The following is a 15,742-nucleotide window of genomic DNA, read 5'->3' as shown; positions in this document are numbered from 1 at the left end:
GCCTGGCACATGGTAGGTGCTCAACAATTGCTGGTCACTGTTATATTTTACATCCGACTTGCAGTTAGAATGTTTGGAAGTTTAGTGCACAAGTGACAAGTGTCCTTGTTTCTATACTGAACTGCTAAGAGCTGGTTATCACTTTATCCTGAAGAATACGACGTTAAATTCTTCTGAGGAGACCTTCGATTCTGCCCTAGGTCCTAACTAGAGTCTTCTGGTGTCCTAATTACTCCTCTCACCTCAGTTCTTTCCAGCCATCAGGTCAAAAACCTTAAAAGGACAGATTACCAAGAGGGCTGAGTCCCCAAGACTGGGTTTCCCAAACTTGTCTGATCATATCACTCACCTGAAGCATCTAATAAAGATTTCTGATCCCACCCCAGACGTAATAAATAAGAGCACATGCACCCTCCACCCCCTATAATGCTCCAAGAAAGTCCTCTCTTCTCAGGCGTGCTTTACTTCCACCTTCAAGTGGCTGAGGTCATTCTCCTCAGGTTTCCATGACATGCCCTCTGACCCTTTCTCCAGGGTTCAGTTTAGCACTGAACACTCTGGCCACCAGTGCAGCAGAATCAACTCTCTCTGCTGGACCCCCACCATCTCAGCAAGACATATGTTGTTGTTATTGTTGTTGCTGTTTTTCTGTCCCTTAATGCCTCCCTTCTAGAATTTCCCTATAAAAGATCATTTTAAACTACCACAGATCTCTGAAAAGTCACCTTTTTCAAAAAATAATTTTCTTAATTTATAATTCCCAAACTGACTCCAATAGACAAGCAAAACATACATAATTGAAGTCCACATTTTTAGGGAACAGAAATATAAGCTATTTATTCTATTGGTATTTTCAAAATCAATTAGTGATCTGATACAGACCTAAAAAAAGTCCACGTATTCTCTGGAGAACTTTGTTTCTTTAAAATAACAGTAAATGAAAGGCTAGGTTTGCACTGAAGGTGACTCATGCCTTTGTTTTGTTTAATATTTATTAGATCCCTACCATGAGAAAAAAAAACTTTTCAGGAAAACTGTGGAAACACAAAAATGCCTGTAACATGGCCCATGCTTCAAAGAAATCAACTTCAGCAGAAGAAATAATGACTTGAGCACCTGAGGAGAGGTACTAAGTTTAAATGGCACATTCAACCTAGGAATTCATCTGTCTCTCCATCCATCCATCCATCCAGTGAGCATTTACTATGCACTCACCATCAAAGACATTAAGTTAAATCAGTAAATATCCTTACACTCATGTAAGAGTGACAAGGAAACAATCAGACAACACTGAAAAGGACAAGTGTTCTGAAAAGTATAGAAACAGTGCCAGAAGAAATTAAAGAAAATGATAAATTACCTGAAATCATGGCTCTGGAACAAAATGAGTATATGCAAAATAGAATGAGACACTCTTTTCTTTTGAGTAGGTCAAAAATCAGTGAAGACCGCTCTGTGAACATGGTGTTTTAATTCCTCATATCTCTACCAGATATAAAGAGACTGTGACTCTCTGTACCTTTTGAAATCAGTTCGTAATGATCCTATCTCTAGAGTAATTTCTAGGCCACAAAAATGACCTGCTATGGTATGAAAGCCGTTTACACATACAGCAAAGAAAATATACCCTTATAGATGGCAAAGCATGCAGACACACTAGCATCATACCCTTGCGACTTTATACTGTTTTCTGGGAGTTCAGGAATTAATGAACTATTATGGACGGCAAATATTTCACAGTATACGGTATCATTTTTCCTTGAACTTATTTGTATGTAAACTTAAATCTTTCTATCTGAATTTTTACCTGATATTTTCAGTATTCCTAACATGCACTTTACATCTGACGTTTAAGCTTTATATCCAATCACTTAACAAAAATCCTGCCCCATCTTTTCGTAAGTGATCTGCACAAACTCAACATCAATACCTCAGAAGCAAAAAAAGAAACAAGACACCGACACTCAGAGAAAAGTCACCACTATGAAATTATTAGGTGCTAGAGGCAAGTTCAGATGAATAAAACAATACTACATGCTTGCTTGCTTTCACTCTATCCCCTCCCAATAAGTTTTGGTCTAACAAACTGAAGAATGTTAGCACCGAATGCTTTTCCAACACTAAGTACTGAGATGACTTAGACCCTTTCTCTAAGTGGAAATCAAAGTTTTCCCTAAAGTACTGAAGATGACAAAATTGGGGGGGAAAAAAAGGTTTAAAGGTTAGAAAATATGACAGGTCTAATTGTACATCCTACTCTCTGGTTTTTGGATGACTCACAGTGAAATTCAGGATAGATTACCTTTATGTGCCTATGTGGTCTGTGGATACTAATAAACTACCTGGCTCATCTAAATGTTAAAATATCTTTCTTTTCCCTCCAGAGATCTCCTACTTTTAAATAGTCTCCTCTTAAATTCAACTCAGTTAATAAAATAAGGAAACTCTGACCTCCAAAACTGGCCTAGGAGAATCTCCGTTTACTCTGTAATGGGAGGTGGGGAGGGCGGGGAAACATCTACACACCAACATGGAGCAGACCAAGGGGGAGCAAACAGAGGCAAGCTGAAATCCTGTGGAATAAATCTCCTTCAATTTTTTTCAATTTTTTATTGTGATAAAATATACATACATTTGCCATTTTAACCATTTTTAGCCGTACAGTTCAGTGGCATTAAGTACATTCACAATATTGTATAACCATCGCCACTATTCATTTCCAGAACTTTTTCATTATCCCAAGCAGAAACTCGGTACCCATTAAACTATAACACCCATTCCTCTTTCCCCAGCTCCTGGTAATCTCTATTCTACTTTCTTCTCTATGAATTTGCCTATTCCAGGTACCACACATAAGTAGAAACAGGCAATATTTGTCCTTTTGTGTCTGGCTTATTTCGCTCAGCATGTTTTCAAGGTTCATCCATCTTGTAGCAGGTACTGGAATTTCATTCCTTTTTACAGTTGAATAATAATCCACTGTATGTACACACCGCATTTTGTTTATCCATTCATCTGTGAATGGACACCTGGGTTGTTTCCACCTTTTAGATGTTCTAAATTATGCTGCTATAAACACTGGTGTACAGGTATCTGTTTGAGTCCCTGCTTTCAATTATCTTGGGTACATACTTAGCAATGGAATTGCTAGGCGATTATATATTTAACGTTTTGAGAAACCGCAAAACTGTTTTCCACAGCAGCTGCACCTTTTTACATTCCCAACAACAATACACTGGTGTTCCAATTCAATATACTCTTAAGTATTCTCTGATTCACTAATTCGGAATAATGTTTACCTTTATTACCCTAAATTAAATTTTTTTTCCTGATACAAGAAAAACCACAACAGAAAAATCAGGAACAGTAATATCTGAAGACATTTAGTATTTTCCTCTTAAATGACTTAATAGAAAATATAAAATGTGTTTAAAAATAACACTTTAAAATATAAGAGAAAAAGGAGAATACCCTAAAAATATATTAATGATCCTACACTTAGAACTTGTACCATAAAAACTTGTCAATCTGAACCCTAAAAAGTCATATACTTGAAAATCTCATGTCTGAGTAAGTGGATGCAAATACTTGAGATATTTTAAAGGAAATTTACCTTTCTTATGGGTCAGTTCACACAGTACCTGGAACAAGAAGGTCTTGCTTTAGTAAACCAGAAGACGAGGCTGTGTAATGAGCTCACCTAAATACCACTGGCAGTAGTTTCCACAACTTTGCCCAAACTCACGGAGGAGGAGATGGGCAGCTAAAAGCAATAATGATGTCCTTAAACCTTTAACACCTGCTCTTACCAATCTGCCATCAAGTGCTTACAGGAGACAGCAAGTAGCAAAACAAATGGCAACAGAAAACCGCCAAAACAAATCAACAGGCATATTTGGGAGTCTATTGGTGGGGGTGGGGTGAGATGGGGAGGTGGATATTTGTTTATTGTTGTGATTTATTTTGCATACAAAAATATAGTTCTAACTTTTGCTGGTAAACTGTTCCTAGTTCATGTGATAGCACTGAATAAATTGACATGTATTTCATGGCGGTCCTGCACCTCTATGAAAAAGCGCACTAGGAGAACTAGCTTCAACCCATACTGCAGTTTTACACTGCTTTTAAGTAAATTGATTTTTCCAAGGTGCTTAAAGTGTTTTGTCCTCCTAATTAGGTAAATATTCCCTCTATGATCTATTTAAACTTCTGTTACGGTAAAACCTTTTCATATAGAGTAGGAAGCCAAACTTTATCCTAGACTTGCCTGGATAATTGCAAATTCCTAATTAGTTACATCCAGAACAATGGAGTTATTTTTAACAGAGACCCTCTTCCACCAGCTGTGGAGAATCTGACTGAGATCCTTAAGAATAAATTAAATCATGTTATTTCCTGGGATTTTAGAATCTACCATTATTTCTCAAACATACTATATTTGCTCATGTATGAAGACAATTATCTGGATAATTATTTCAACAGAAAGCTTTTCATAATTGAACACTATGAGTTTGTATTATATCAACTTAGTTTAAGCAAATTTTTCTAACTGGTTGCCATTATAAAAACCTTCATCTTCCAGAGTCAAAACAAGGAAGTATCGGAAGCCTAAAATTCTAACATAAATTTAGTTTTAAACATAGCCTATAGGTGCTCCAATTTTAACATTTCTCAAGTTTCAGAAAGGAGCAAAGGACTGAAGTTATCACCATCCTGCTCTAGGAGTCTGGTGGTAGACACAGCTCTCTATACTACATTCCAAAAATATGAGCAAAATACCCCTATAAGTAAACAGAAAAATGTCTTGCATTTGCCAAAAAGTCAGGACAGCATAAGAATATGCCATTAAGAACCCAGTTTAGAACTCAGTAAGTGCCTCCTGAGTCAATAAACAAGTGAATGAAATAAAATTACATTTTAAAATCAAACATAATCATTTAACACACGGGACATTTTAAAGATACCTACTAGAATCTCAAATAATGCTAGCTTTTGCTGAACACCGTCTCACTAAAATCTCCTCCCTCCAGTTACTTAAAAACTGACAAGCAGTTGTAATATTATAGAAACAAAAGATATTAGGAGCCAGTGACTGAACCGACAGGGAGTATTGCCAAAGACATCTCATCAGCCAATGAAATTACAATCCAGGTGTTTCAGAATGCTAAACTTGCATATCTCAACTAGGGACAAAAAGAGATTCAAGGACTGATCCATTTTTAAACTGAGAAACCTCCCCACCTGTAATAGTTGATCATTATAGTCTATCTTACCTGATTTATACCTGGTGGTTTAAAAACCTCCCAACCCCCAATTCCAAACCCACATACCTCTGGTCTCCAAGGACTCATCCTTGACACTAAACCTGCACCACAAACAATTCCCCTCTGGGTAAGCTTGTGACTAGAGATCAGCCTCTCATTGGCTGTACCTTGCAAAGAGTTCAAGTACCAACCTCAAGTCATCCTCCCAAGTGAGCCTATATTTGGCTTCCACAGAAACCTGCCTCTGTCTAGCCACAGTGATTGAAGCATTCTCTGCCGTTTAAAAAACACATTAATACTGTACCATACTGTGTATTTTAAGGTTAAAAAAAAAAGTGTGGGCTTATGAATATTTTCCTATATTCAAAGGCATTCAATGTCAACTAAAGAATAAAGCTTCTCCTCAACCACCTAAGTGCATTCCCAACAGCTGTTAAGGATGAGAATTAAGGTTTGCTTGAAAATGTCTTAACACAAAAAACTCTCATTGAATGGATTAACCTTGTTAAAGTGAAGAAAAGGCAATTGTGATTTCTAAAGTGAAAACAGAGGTAGGATGCAAAGATTCCCCTACACAGAAAATGATTCTTTTCCCCCATTCTCAGCTATAATTATTGAAAGCTCAAATAACAGGCTTACTAAGATAATATACAGGAACTAAAGCCTATGCCTCTATCATTGCTTTGGAAGTTCCTCTAATAAGAGATTGCACTTTGTCCCCTCCACCTCAAGAATGACCCTGAATCAAGCAGACTGCCTTGTCCACTTCAGCAATGCTAACGAGCTACGGACCACATGTAAGGAAAGACAACTTTTGAGAGGTCACAGATCAACTATTACATTAAGAGTAGGGAGAAAATGAAACTGCTATCTAAAGATTGAAACTTTATTTACTCGTCACAAAGGAAAAAATAAACCACTTTTCAAAGTGGCCAAACACAATTCGGAGGTCTCTGAAAACATACAAAGTAATACTGTAAGAACAGCTCAGTTTTTAAACTTTGGAATATAGTGAACTATGGAGTTTGTATAAGGCTTTGCTAAACACTTTTCCATACACTGACTCATTAACCCCTTGTGACAACCACCTGATAAATGGTACAGGTGAGATGTTTTCGCCTTATACTAAAATGAGGAAACCCAGACTGAGAGGTTCAGTAGTCTAACAGGGACACACAGCCAAGAAGTAAACTAAGTCCTTGACAGATAAGATATTCTGATTTCAAACCCATACTCAGATGTGGCCTGCACCAGAGGGTATAAGATTTCTAATCTTTGCCAATCATTTCGATATCTTTATCTTTTAAATTACGTCTCATTTGTACTAAGCACCTTGATGTCCTAAAAATGGAACCATACATCCTGAGTTAAATCATGTTTCCAATATTTGTCACACTCACAAGAACACTATAATCCAATAACATGGTTCTTATGTTGGTTCCTTGAAAATAACTATGATCCCAATAGTCAGGAATGGGTATGAAAGGGTTTTTCAGCTATCTGATTGTCTAACTGATGCCTCACCTTTAGTTGAATTTATAATTTTCAGAGCTGGAGGCCATGCAATTCACATAACACTAAAATAATATAGAACAATTTAAAGCTGATTTACTTGTGTAGGTCTTTCAGGATCATATAATGCTCTAGGGTCAGGATTATGAGCTGCAATTATCCCTGAGCAGTACAGTAACTATGAAAGATACAGCAGATTCAGATATATTTATAATGAATCTGGAAGTTACTGCTCTTAAAATCCTAATAAAAAGAGATTATTTTATCATCTGTCTTTTCCTGAAAGCAGTATGCATAAAAAAAAAACCAGAAAGAACAAGGTATTGGGTTACTGGATATTTATGGATGAAATCCACATAAATGAATGCTTACTTTAACATGAGTTGGAATTTTCACTATTTCATATAAAATCAAAAAGTTGTTGAAATTCCTTCTACCAAATAAATTCTAAAATGTAACAGATTTAAATTAAATCCACTAATTAGAAAACTATTTGACCATATGCCACCTAAAGAATCTTTCTTGCTGTTTGTTTCAATCTTAAACATATTCTTCCCAATTCACAGACAGATCTAGTGCTTTATATTTGAATTTCATTCTCTGGTAGTAAAGCAATGATTTTAATTCTTCAGATTAATTGTGCAGCTAGTTAAGGAAGAGTGAGTGATAGTTTGGCTATATTATTTACCTGAATGAAGACATTTGAAAAGAATCACCGAATTAACAGGTAACCATGGATATCAGGGGTAATTTTTTTTCAACTCCCCATCAGTGATTTTTCATGCTGCTCCCTACTTATACTTTTATTACATTGAAATAACCAAGAAGCTCTAACTACCTTCTCAGCAATTCCTATAGGCAGTTATTTCAATCAAACAGAAAATGTCACAAAGTTTTTTTCTATCAGTTTTTACCATGACATTCAAGTATTTTTAAAAAAACATTTTTTGCTTGTTTTTGAGCTATAGGTAATCCAGTATTTAAATTCCACTTAAGAGTTGAATATAATCTTCCTCTGGTGGTATGGAAGGAAGAAAACTGAATTACAAGATCTTAAAAGCAATAAATAAGCAATAAACATGAATAGATTTGAGAGTCAGAAAGTTCTACGTTGCAATCCCCAATATGGTACCTAACCACTAGCCACAAGTAGCAGTTTAAGATAATTAAAAGTAAATACAATTTAAAATACAGTTCCTCCATCGAACTAGCCACATTTTAAATGGTACAACAGCTACACGTGCCTGGTGGCTGCCATACTGGACAGCAGATATAAAACCATTTGCATTACAGAAGAAAATTCTATGTAATCTTACACAAGTTACTAAATTTCTGTGAACCTCAATGCCTTGTCTATAAAATGTCCTTAACATCACCTAAATTGAAAGATTAGAATTGTAATGAGATAATATATAAAAAACACAATACACAGTACTTAGTACACATTAGATAGCTAAAAAAGAGTAGCTATTAATACAATTCTGTATTGGATTTTAATCTCTGATTGCCAATACCAAACAAGTCACTTCCCCTCCCTGGGCCTCATTTTCCTAAAACTGAAAAGCTGGGAAGTTCTTCAGGTTTTCAGTTCTAAGGACGTTATCAAATTTTACCACATAAAATGAAGTGTTAAGCAAAAGGGGCACAAACTCCTACCGAGTAAACTACTACTCAGGCTCCTACAGCCAGCTTCCTAACGGATCCCAAGCATTCCTCTAGAAACCCTGGAAGACTGGCTCTCCAATACAGCCAGCCCATGGTCTGATGTGAGCTATTTATAAGGTCTGTCTTAAAAGGTTACTGGAATATCTTTCTGATATTGTACATACTGTAATTAGAAGCTACAACCTCCTATTCCATGATAGTATCTTGCAGTTTTAAGATCTCTTTTAAAATGAACGCTATCTTCACGTAGAATTTTTTTCTCTCACAAGCATTTAAGCCAAAACACTTTAAAAGCACATACGAGTCTAAGTACCATTTTTTAGAGACTTTTTCTTTCTACCAGCTATGCCTCATTCTTAGCCAGCTTGTGGGTGACCCTCTAGCGTCTAAACAAAGTGAGAATTACACCCTTATAGGGGGGAGTCCCCTTGCAGGACCAGAAGCATGCCCAAAGACTTTACCCTCGTTAATAGCTGCTCCCCGGGAGCCAAGAAATTTACTGAACGCTGGTTCCACAGAGGCCGCTTCCAATCAGGGAGAACCACGGGGCCCCATGCAAGGCACAAAACCAGGGCCACGGGCTGCTCTTGGCTGTGGCTGCGGGTCTCTTCCCCCGGGCGTTGTCCAGGGCCCCAGAGTCACAGCGTTAACTTGAGAGTGAAGAGCAACTCAGGCAGTAGAAATGAGAACAGAGCGGTGCATTTTTGCCCGAGGCCAGAAGCCTCCAAAAAAAAAAAAAAAAAAAAAAGTGTTATTCCAGAGCAGATTCCTTTTCTTCCGGGTCTGTCTGCTCCCTCTCACTCTCTGCCTACAACCACCGTGCCTCCCCTTTTCCAATGCCCCACCTCTCTCCACATTAAAAAAAAAAAAAAAAAAAAAAGGTGGCGTATTCCCTCTTCCTTAGCTTTCCCCACCAGGGCCTGGAAACTGGAGGAAATTCAAATCAAATAACTGCACATTAAAAAATAAACATACAAGCAATCAGGGGGTGCCCACCGAACAAACGACCTCGCCTGTCCCAAAATATGATTAACCCTGGATGGAAGATGGGGAGGAAGACTAGAAACCAACAGGGATGGAGAGAGAAACGTGTGGATCTGGGGCCCCAGCGTTGGCCCGTCGCGGCCAAATTCCAAATTTTGTTTCAAGAACACGCTGGACTGATGAGAATATAAAATATAAAAAGTTTTAACTTTTAAGTAAGTCCGCAAACGGCACTGTCTGGATAAAATGCCATTGCTTCCCTTCGTCAGGGATAGAAGGGTGGGAATTGAGGTTCGAAAAGCTCCAACTCCAACCGCGCACTCCTGGAAGCCTCCCGGCCAACGGCGCCTCCGGGCGGCCCAACCCAGTCTCCAGAGACACCGGGCCCGGGTGCTCGGGCTCCCACGGGGCGCCGGGACCGGGCCTTTGGGAAAGTTCGCGGGCACAGCCCGAGGCCCCACTTTCCGCCCAGAGTGACAGGCCCTTCCCACGCCGGCCGGCCCCCGCCCCACCGCGGGCACCAGACGGTCCGCGCGGCCCCTCCCGGTCGCCTCTGGGCACGGATTCCGCCCGCCGGCCCCACCCCGGCCCGGGCGCCCCTCGGGGTGACCGACTGACCGGAGCTACGCTGGCCCACACACCCGGTCGCCCGCTCCTTCCCGCCGCGCCCCACTCCCCCGCCCGAGCTTCCAGCCGCCTGCTCGCCGAGTCCGGCCGCAGCCGCCGGTTACCGCCCCCAGCCCGGGGGGAGCCCGGGGGGCAGGACGGGGAGGGAGGACGTGGCGCGCACGGAGGTGGCCAGCGGCGAGGCGGGGAGTGTCCCTGAGAGGCCTGGCCTGGGCTGGGGGCCGGCGCGGGCTCGGGACCCTCCCCGCGAGCATCCCCGGGTCGGAGGTCCCGGCCCGCCCCGCCTGGCGCGGAGAGGCGGCCCCAACTTCCAGCCCCACTTCGCACACCCGCCCTCCTCCCCTCCACCATATGGAAATCTACAGCCTCAGAAAGTGACACGTCGAAGATTCCTCGGCCCCTCCGCCCGCCCTCCCCCTCCCGGGCAGCGTTCCTGCAGCGGAGATTCCGGGAGGGGGAGCGGATTCCTCGGACAAAATCTGCTGGGAAGGCCTGGGAGGGCGACGGGGAGAGGGCGGGGGGGGGGGGGGGAGGGAGAACCCGGGAACCACTGCCCAGATTTTTTCTTCCATCAAGAATCTACCCGTTTCTTTCCCTCCTCCAAGCCCTGGCCAGCTGGGGGGACGAGCGGGGGCCCGGAGCCCAGTAAGACGCGGCCCCAAAGCGTTGGCCGACCCCCGCTCCCGGGCCCCGTGTTCCCGGGGTGCCCAGAAGAGCGCGGAGCGCCCCAGCACTCTGGCGCCAAGTTTTCCTCGGGAAGCCCGCTGCGCCCGGAGCGCTCCGGGACAGGAACGCACTTTGGCGGACTCGGCGTCCGGTCGGGGCTTTCCAGCGCGCCGTGACCGGGCGGCTGAGACTCGGGGTCCGGGTTCCCCGCATTCTCCCGCTCCTGCATGCCTTACCTTCCCTCGGGCTGAAACGCGGGGCTCCGGGCGCGCCACACACCGGGTCTCCCACGCCTTCCCAGCAGCCAGCCCCGAGAATCCCTGCCGCCCCTTCGCAGCTCCCGCCGCTGCTGCAGCCGCCGCTCTCCTTGTCCTCCGGCCGCCGCCGCCGCTCAAATAACTACCAGGAGGGTTAGATGGGGGATTCCGCCATGTCAATGATGTCGGGACCACATGGGGATTTGGGGCCCGCCCCCTGCCGTAATCTGCCGAGTATAACCGCCTCCACAAGCTCAGATTCGCAGGCGCTGTGGGATCCTCCTTCCCCCTCCCCCCGCCTCCAGACCTGCATAACTATCCGGAAACTCTTTTTGGTTCAGCCGGACTAAAGAAGTCTTAGGCTTAGAGGAACTAGCAACTCCTGAAAGGCTAGGGCTGCATATTCTGCAAACGATCGCCAACACCAATATAAATGCAGGGTTTGCTGAGTAATAATCAGAGCTAAAACTATGACATTATTTTTCATTTACACATATATTAACTTTTTTTAAAATCCCCACAACAACCTTATGAGCTATTTTGTCACCTTTCTCTATTTCCCACAGCAGTTTGTTCATATGGTTAACGTAGCGTGAACAGATTTTATTACACCGAAGTTAAAATGTCTATTTCCCCCTACAGTACCCAATATGAGCTCACAAGAGCAGAGAGTGTTCCTTACTCATATCTGTATTTCCGTATCAAACATAGCATAATGCATAGGCCACAGTAGGACTCATTAGATAATTGCTGAGTTATATTAATCAAGTCAAATGTAATGTATCCTGTTGTACAGACTCAAAATGGTTAGCCAACTGTATCCCATCCCACCCCTCAAATTATCCAGGGAGACAAGAAAGTAGAAATTATCCCAGAGAGGCCACTTCTCTTTTTAGCTTCCCAGGTATTCTAAATAATTACATTAGCTTCAATTATTAGGCTACAAAGCAGTGCTAGGTAGCAACCAGAGGCAATGTATTACTTTCATTGACCTAAAAAATACATAACAACCATTTGTCAGATAAAGTTACTGTACATAGTACTGTATTTTTCTCTCTTTTTTTTTGCGGTACGCGGGCCTCTCACTGTTGTGGCCTCTCCCGTTGCGGAGCACAGACTCCGGACACGCAGACTCAGCGGCCATGGCTCACGGGCCCAGCCGCTCCGCGGCATGTGGGATCTTCACGGACCGGGGCACGAACCCATGTCCCCTGCATCGGCAGGCGGACTCTCAACCACTGCGCCACCAGGGAAGCCCCGTAGTACTGTATTAAAGCCCGAAGAACATAAAAGAATACTAAGAAATAGCTCCTTTTGTTGTAGAATTTGCAATTCTTTTTTGGAGATGGGGGAATAACGGTGAATCCAGGCAAATGGGGCCCTCCCTCCTAACTGGCTTCTTTCCACAAATGTTCCCAAAGAGTCTCTGGAAGCCATCTTTCTAGAACATGGTTCCAATCCTAGGCCATAGTTCTGTATTGGAAGGGAAAAAAGATAAAGCAGAGGTTCCCAGCTCCTGCCTCAGCTTCTCTAGCTTGCCCCTGAGCTATGGCCTCCAACCCAGCTGAACTCTCATGACTTCCAAGCACCTCTCTCCCTCTGCACATCCTTTCACTCTGTCTGGAGCATACTTCTTCCTCTACCCTATCTAAGGATCATTTCCTCATCTTTGATCACCCCCTCCCTTCCCATAGCCTCGCAGCTCTTTTCCCCACAATCTCATAATGCTTTTCAGTGCTTCTCACATTGCTCTGAAGTTACTGTATATCTCTTCCACTTGGCTGGTCTTGTTCATTTTTGTATCCCCAGCATTAACCTAGCATTGTACTTTGAATATAATACCCTCCTTATAAATGTTTGTTGAATAAATTAATTTTAAAGTATGTTTTAAGAATCTGAATGACTAGATAAATGGGCAAACTTCAGAGGGTGGAAGTTTGAATTCAAGTGTAGTAAGACAGGCTTGGCAAAGGAGGTAAAAGTAGGCAAGAGAAATTCAGAAGACAGAATTATTTCTTCCAGTTTCTTCCACTAGGCTGAATTTGTTCCAATTAAGAAGAATCGGGGGCTTCCCTGGTGGCGCAGTGGTTGAGTGTCCGCCTGCCAATGCAGGGGACACGGGATGGTGCCCGGTCCGGGAAGATCCCACATGCCGCGGAGCGGCTGGGCCCGTGAGCCATGGCCGCTGCGCCTGCGCATCCGGAGCCTGTGTTCCGCAACAGGAGAGGCCACAACAGTGAGAGGCCCGCGTACCGCAAAAAAAAAAAGAAGAATCAGGACTTCCCTGGTGGTCCAGTGGTTAAGACTTCGCCTTCCAATGTAGGGGGTGCAGGTTCGATGCCTGGTCAGGGAGCTAAGATCCCACATGCCTCGAGGCCAAAAAACAAAAACATAAAACAGAAGCAATATTGTAACAAATTCAATAAAGACTTTAAAAAAATGGTCCACATTAAAAAAAAATTTTATAAAAAGAGAATCAATGATACAAAATGCCTTAAAATTTTAAATGTATTTTCATATATATAATCTCAGCGTTTCATTTGTCTTCTTATCCTAACACCTAACATCAGTTTTGGACAGAATAGAAACCCAATTAAGTGTTTGCAAAATGAGAGGAAGTATGGTGTAGTGGAAGAAGCACGGAAATTATAATCAGACAAAAACCAGTGACATTGGACAAGTTTTTAAAGTTCTCTGAGCCTGGGTCATTTATTTATTAAGTGGTGATATTACCTTCCTGCTAAGGTTGTTGTGAGGAATAAAAACCTCAAGCACCTGATAATAAATAAAGGCTGGTTCCTCCTTGAATGAATGAATGAATGAATGAAGATGCCTTTACTAGAGAGAAACTTTTGAGAAGGCTCCCAACTACGTGTTGAGAGATTTAAATTTCATAATTGAGAAATCACTGTAGGATTATAAAGGCATGAAGTGACTGAAGTGGGTTTCAAAGTTGATTCTCCTAGCAGCAGGATCTAAAACAAGGTTCATGTCAGAGAGGCATGCCCTGAACCCATGAGGGAGATGATGAAGTCTTAGCCCAGAGCGGTAGTTCTGCAAATAGGAAGGAGGGCTTCAACTTAAGGCAATGAGTATTATTGTCTTGCGTTGACAACACCCAAGTCATCTGCCACCCTAGGTCCTAAGTTATAGAACCACAGTCATAACTTTGCTCCAAAAGCAACTTAGGACTTGCTCTAGTACAGCAATTAACATCCAAATGAGATGCCTAGAAGTTAAGACCTATAACAAAATATACAGACTTGCAAACCCTTCCATCGCCCATGCAACGTAAGCTGAGTTGTGTTAAAATTTTTAAATAAATAAAAGGTTCAAAGTTATACTTCCTGACTTTAGATAACTTACTTTATAACAAAAGAAATGCAAATCTAACATATTTGAAACTAGCATTGAAAAGGTCTCAAACCATTAAACCTGTAATACTTCTCAGCCTAAGATTTGTAAATTCAAACCTCTTTCTCAAAGATCACTATAGCTAGTAATACCTAATATCTAGAAGACCCAGCCAGGTTCTCAGTCTCCATATCCTACCTCTGCCTGCAGCTGGGGTTGCTAGATTCTCACAGGCAGGCTCAGTCTTGCCTCTAATCTTGAAACACAATCTTGACCTTAGAGGACATTAACTCTTTGCATCTACTTCTTGTTCTAATGTACTGAGCCAGATCTGATACCAGCTTCAATACGAACATTGATGAAAAACCAATTAATCCTGTTTTGAAGAGTGTTAGAATTCACTAGAGTGTGAACTAGAGTAAGGGTTAGCCAGCTCAGTCAACAATAAAATCTAAGAGCAACATTGCAACTGCACTTTTCTCCAGAACAGTTCAACCAGTCAAGCTATAGTTTCACCTTCCTTACTATTGTTCAATGCAAGACAAGGGCAAATTGTAACTATATATATATATATATATATAAAAGTCATTTCCAAAAGAGTGTCCCACAGTTATCAGAACTATTCAGGTAGAAGCTGAATAAGCTGTCAGGGCTCATAAAATCACAGGGCTGATAGAGAGCTAAAGTTTTTCGGCCTGCTCTCTCCCAAAGCAGAATCTTTGCCCCACGTCAATGACAGCTAAGCACCCAGCCTCAGCCTGAGCACCGCCAGGAAAAGGGAAAATGCTTCTTTCCAAGACAGCCTTTTATCAACAACTCTAGACCCAAACCAAGTCTTCTGAAAACCGCCTCCTTGCAACTTTCCCCCACGGGTCCTGTTTCTGCCCTCTGGAGGCAGATAAAGTAACAACAGTCACCGTCCACATGACTTCCCTTCCAGCAAATTGACGTTACCAGTCATACCTGTTCTCTTTTCCTGGATAAACATCTCTGACTTGCTGACCTCTTCATCTCATCACATGGCTTCCAGATCTCTCTTCATCCTTTTCTTCCACCACCTCTAGGTACCTACGTGTTCAACAGCTCTGAAAGCTGGGTATTCAGATTCTGTCCATAATATTTCAGGCATGATCAACACACAGCCAGAGTGGTACACTTTGCTGCTTTAATTTGGACAAAATGCTTGTATTGTTATAGTTTAATATTGTGTTAATTTTCTTAGCACGCTCTTCATCCTGTTAACTCATGCTTTCTTCTTCCATGAAAAGTTGTCAAGCTGGGCATACATCAGGAAAACAACTGATTTTATTTTAATTGGTTTTAATTACTGTTAAATAGTTGAATATTTCATTTTATAAAATTTCATTTTTAAGTTTCATTCTTACATTCCAGCCTACCTAGTACTTTCTGGAC

The 15,742-nt window shown here is 41.9% G+C and overlaps 1 protein-coding gene across 7 annotated transcripts in view; it reads right to left on the bottom strand.

The window, feature by feature from the left end:
- The window catches only part of FNDC3B (fibronectin type III domain containing 3B), a 358,227-nt gene extending 347,081 nt beyond the window's left edge, over positions 1 to 11,146 (bottom strand). For 2 of the 7 annotated variants that reach the window (XM_033855478.2, XM_073803904.1), the window contains exon 1: positions 10,955 to 11,146. The gene's annotated coding sequence lies outside the window, so the exon portion shown is untranslated. Of the gene's footprint in view, positions 1 to 8,902; positions 9,190 to 10,043; positions 10,154 to 10,954 lie in introns of those variants that run through there. The other 5 variants (XM_019946223.3, XM_033855477.2, XM_019946225.3 and 2 more) reach the window with 4 other exon arrangements.
- Positions 11,147 to 15,742: the final 4,596 nt, after the last annotated feature.

This window comes from Tursiops truncatus, chromosome 4, assembly GCF_011762595.2.
Source record: "Tursiops truncatus isolate mTurTru1 chromosome 4, mTurTru1.mat.Y, whole genome shotgun sequence".
Classification (NCBI taxonomy): Eukaryota; Metazoa; Chordata; class Mammalia; order Artiodactyla; family Delphinidae; genus Tursiops; species Tursiops truncatus.
The sequence above is the reverse complement of the archived record's forward strand: the minus strand, read 5'-3'. Positions and strand labels throughout refer to the sequence as shown.